This window comes from Nycticebus coucang, chromosome 20 (assembly GCF_027406575.1).
Source record: "Nycticebus coucang isolate mNycCou1 chromosome 20, mNycCou1.pri, whole genome shotgun sequence".
NCBI classification, from domain to species: Eukaryota; Metazoa; Chordata; class Mammalia; order Primates; family Lorisidae; genus Nycticebus; species Nycticebus coucang.
In genome coordinates this window covers 63,359,477-63,364,689 of record NC_069799.1, presented here as the reverse complement: position 1 = coordinate 63,364,689, position 5,213 = coordinate 63,359,477, and positions in this window count along the sequence as shown.

Below are 5,213 nucleotides of genomic sequence, written 5' to 3'. Positions count from 1 at the left end.
CATCACTGTTTTGGAAATGTGCAGACAGAATCTGGTGAGGAGAAGCAACGTTAGAAAGTTTTGAATGGAACTTTGACTTCTAAGGAATGAACTTCTTAACTGAAATCACACTTGTTTTTCTTGCTGAACTCTTTATACTACGTGTAAAGTGTATGTAACACACACTATCGAGAGACCACACAATATCCATAGTGCATGTAGTGTGTTGTGGGATATTCTGGCTCAAGGTCACGGGCCCTAAGGTTTTTCTGAGCGCTCTTCAGTCTGACACCCCCCACCCCTTGTGTCTGCTGGTCACCTCTGCTGCCTTTCTGAGTCTAGAAAGTTGACGTTTTACACCATCAGAAAGTTGTGAGCTGAAGCCTCAGTGAGTTAGTTCCAGGTCACAGTGAGAGGCAGAGGAAAGGCCACGCCCCACGCATTGCCATGTGGGCTGACTCCCTGAGGTCATCTCTGTTACCAATCTGTCCACTTTTCCCCTTCTTTCTCTCACGTGACGCCCCTCCTGCAGTGGATACTCCCTCCCTCCCCTCACTGGAGGCTTCTTCTTGGTCTCCTGGTCAATTTTTCTTCCACCCACCTGTTGGTGTTTCCCAGTCTCTACCCCTGGCTCTCTCCTCACCGCAGGTACCTCCCCTGTGAGCTCTGACAAGGGGCAGGTGCGTCTCAGCTCTTCACACACGCATTCCCCTCTTAGCTTCCTCGCCTGACTTCCGGGTCAATAGATACGACTGCCACTCAGATCATTCACAAGGCCACCCTGACGTCACCCTTTGTTCTTCCCAATCTTTCCTTAGATTCCACCTTTGGCGAATGGCATCGTGACCCACCTGCTGTCCAAGTAGAAATCTGGGAGCCATTCTTTACGTCTCTGCTATTTCCCACATGCGTTTAGTTACCAACTCAACTCGCAATGCATGTCTGTCTGCGCTACCCTCATCCCCACCTCTCACCTCCGACCTCCGAACTCTTTACTGCTATCAGAAGGTAGTTTCTAAAAGAGAGGTTTGTTGTCACACGATTGCTTAAAGTCTGAATTGTTTTCAGGAAATAATCCAAAGTCCTTGACAGCTTCTTCGTGAGATGGCATGGATATGCTTACCTCTTTGGTTTCCTCTCGGACCATTCAAATTCTTTCCCACCCCGCTCTGGAAATCATCTAGTGCTCTAATTGTACCTCCCACTCCAATGTGCTGCCTCAGCTGTGGCATAGAGAACGTCTACTCTTCCTCCAAAGTTCATTTCAGGTCTCATGGTCTCTTTGGGTCAGGTGACCTGCTTCCTCTTTGTGCTTTCCTGATATCCAATCAGAGCATCCAATCAGAGGATGTTTTTCTTATTTTTCTGTTAATAGAGATGAGATCCAGGCTGGTCTCAACTCCTGGGCTCAAGTGATCTTCTTTTTTTTTTTTTTTTTTTGTAGAGACAGAGTCTCACTTTATGGCCCTCGGTAGAGTGCCATGACATCACACAGCTCACAGCAGACCAGATTATTTCCTGGGCTTAGGTGATTCTCTTGCCTCAGCCTCCCGAGTAGCTGGGACTACAGCCGCACCCCACAACGCCCAGCTATTTTTTGTTATAGTTTGGCCGGGGCCGGGTTTGAACTCGTCACCCTTGGTATATGGGGTTGGCGCCCTACTCACTGAGCCATAGGCGCCTCCCTCAAGTGATCTTCTTGTCTCCACCTCCCAAGTAGCTGAAATTACAGATGTCTGCCACTATGCCTGGGACATACCGGACTGTGATCAGTGATAAATATCTACTTACTTCTCTGTCTTCTCAATCCATGAGCCATCCAGGCAATCCCAGTAATTTTAATGCAGCCACAGCCCCACAAGATAGGCAATAATGGTCAATAAATGTCCACAAAAGGAATGAGTGATGGGCAGCCTTTGTTGAAAGGGAGTGGAGCAGAGAGAAATGATATCAGAACAGTAATTAAATCCCTCTTTTGCACTGATTAGGAATTTGAGACGGGCTCTCTGTTCTAGTCTGCAAAATCTCCTGCAAGCATTGCTCACTTGCGGATTCTGTCATGGCTGGAGGGCACTTGGGAGCAGTAACTTGCTTTGAGGAATCATCCCATAGAACTCTGGGTGGACGGCAGGTATGGTCATCTCTGGGGCTCGGGGGGTCCATTCTGGATTGAATTCTGTTTCTCAACAAGGAAGTTGAGAAACAGAATTCAACTTCACTTCTTTCAAGGCTCCCTGTGATCAGCCTAAAAAGATCTATTCAACTGTCATTCTCAAGGAAGTCCACAGATAGTGCAGATTTAGAGCGAGTGTATGTACATGGAGAGAGACATTTTAACATCTTTGTTCATTTTCCCTCCTTCCCTCCTCTATTTTCCAGGAAATGAGTGCTAATTAAATGTCAAGCATTCTGTTAAATCCTTCATCTGCGTTACGTTATTGTCCCTATGCTATTTCATCATAGTTCGTACTCGTATTTAAGTTTTAGATTAAGGTTTAGAGTCCTTGCTCACACAGCTAGAGAACTGCAGACCTGGGTTGAAACTGAGGTCCTTCTGACTCTACCCACCCCTTTCTAACTGCTATCCTTATATGCACTTTTAGTTTAAACTGCTTATAAAAATCTTACTTGAAAATAATAGCTTCATGGATGACATTGTTTTCTTTTTCCTTTACTTAGAAATGGATAGCAGAACCAGTTGTCAGTCCAATGTGTTGTCACAAAACAAACCCATGTGTTTGGGAGACGGGGCACAGGCGAGACTGACCATCATCAGTAAACTTGATGGGAGCAGACAGGTGTTTTCTTTTCTTTTTTTTTCTTTTTTTGCTCAGTATCAAACTGCCATGGTCCTACTCTGGGGTCCCCTTTTCTGAGGCTGTTTTCCCTGGCCAAGAATGGGGTCTTTGGTTCCAATTCTCCCCGCACCAAACCTAATTAACAAATGCTGATTGACAAGAAGAACTTTAAGCTGATGAAATCACAATTAAAATACCCTCCCATCTCCTCTGTTTCCCCTTCCCTAGCTCCTCTGTGCTCACCCTTCTTGTTCTGTTTATCTTGATTTGACTTCCCATGGAAACTTCCTTTGGAGGGAATTAAACTATGGGCTTGGGTGCCCTGTTTTGTTCTCCTGGGTGTTAGTGGCATGGTGGTGGGGGTCTAGGAAAGGGTTGAGAGCAGGAAGGAATGGAGGGGGGCTCACACAAAGCACTGAAGGTGAGTCACCCCCTGTGCCTGGAGCTCCTTTGTCTAGGATTGCAGAGAAGATAAATACCGGTTCCCTGGACGAATTACCTGGCGTCTGAGCCATCCTGGCTCCTCAGGAAAATGCATGCCTTTGCTCTATAGTCTCAGGGCAATGACCAAGTTCCCTCTTTTGTGCCCCCGTAGGCCTTTGGTGAGAGGTAAATAATGTGCTGAGCTAATTAATGTACCCTCTGGTGGAAAGAGGGAGAGTCAGATGACATTCTCAGTAAATGACTGAGCTGCTGGCAGGAAGAAGAGGAAGAGGAAAAGTGCCCCTCCGTTCCTGAAAACTTGTTTTGGTTTCTTTTGAATTTTGAATGACCGGAATCCTTTGCCATAAATATGTTTTGTCATGTAAATGTACCATCAGCCCACACCCTCCAGCCCCTTCCAACCCCCTCCAAAAATTCCTAAGTCAGAGAGCAGGTAAACAGTAGTTAGTCCACACCTGAAGCTATCGACCTGTGACCCTCTACGCAGAGGATGAAGCCCAGGCATATGTGACTTTTTTTTTTTTTTAGTGCAAATGAGGCATTTTCATGAATTGGTGTTTGGGAACATCTTCTGTGGAGTTCCTGATTGTGTATTTGGGTTAACACTATGGACCAAGTGTTCATGCACCTGAGCGAGGCAGTGGGAAGCTGCTGGGAGGGGGACAAAAAGACTCACCAAGGACCTCTGTTCTGGAGGAGTTTCCAGACTCTGAGGAGCCACAGACTCAAAGGCAGGTCTGTGTGGCCGGCTGTTGTAGAGTCAGCCCCTCCCAGGGCCTTGGCTCCAGCTGTGCATTTCAGGAGACAGTGAATGAATAAATAAATGGTATACACTGTAGGAGGGCAGGTGATGCTTAGGAGGGGTGACTTCTAGAAGTGTTCTAGAAGGAGGAGGCAGTCCCCATGGGTGATGGGGAAGGCTTCTCAGAGCACTTGAGCTAGTTCTTATAAGAGGAAAAGATTACATGGAGTGATGTGGGCATGTTCCCTGGGGCTGGGAAAGGATGGGTAAACTGAGACCCCATCAGTCTGAGTCTGAGAGAGTTTACGCTGGAGGGAGGGATAACAAATCAGAGATTAAAAAAATCAGAAAACATTCTAAAGAGTCCCACTCAGCTCTGGAGCATTGTGATTATTACAATTTTCCTTCCCGTTGAAGGTCGACAGTGGGGTGAGATCAATGAACACACTGTTATTATTTATCATGTGGAGCTGCCGTGACTCCCAATCTGTTTGAACTTTTCCCTCTGGTCTAGAATACAGAGGACCCTTGTGATTTAATGGGGGTCATGGCCATTTTCAGGGAGAGACCCTCTCCCTCTTTGGTTAGAGGTAAATAACTTGCATAGCTAATGTACCCTCTGGTGGAAAAAGGAGAGTCTAATGACATTCTAAGTAAATGATGGAGCTGTTAGCTGGAAGGAAGAGGGAACACTGCCCCTGGCCCCACTGGGGGTGGGAAGGCAATGCTTTGCCTTGAAGAATGGTGTGTTCATTCCTTGAAGAATGGTGTGTTCGTTCCTTGAAGTGTCTTACTAAAAATTTGAGCATATTCTCTTCTGCTTGACTTCTGGTGGTTCTTTTTCTGTTGCATGGTTGACTCAGTTGAAGAGTTAATTTGGTCAGTATCTGCAATAGGATGTGGGTATTTTACACATCCTCTGCTTGTAAGCCATCTGGGAGAAGCACGTAAAATGTGTGAATTTGCAGCATAGGGAAGGGTAACATCAGGGCACACCCATCTCTCCCTGGGGCCTGAGGTAACCCTGGGGTTGACACCAGGAGCCCTGAGGCTTCCACACAGTGTCACCTGTGAGTCCTGGACTCTCCCTCCCTCTCCCCAAATAGACTATTCGAAGATCGCAATAACATGGGTACAAATGGCAAACCAAGAATCAGGATCAAGGGAAAGAACCGAGTCCACCTCCACTACTGAGAAGCTTATAATTAAGTGGGGATCTGATAACTCAGCACAGGGGGAGAAAGATCCAC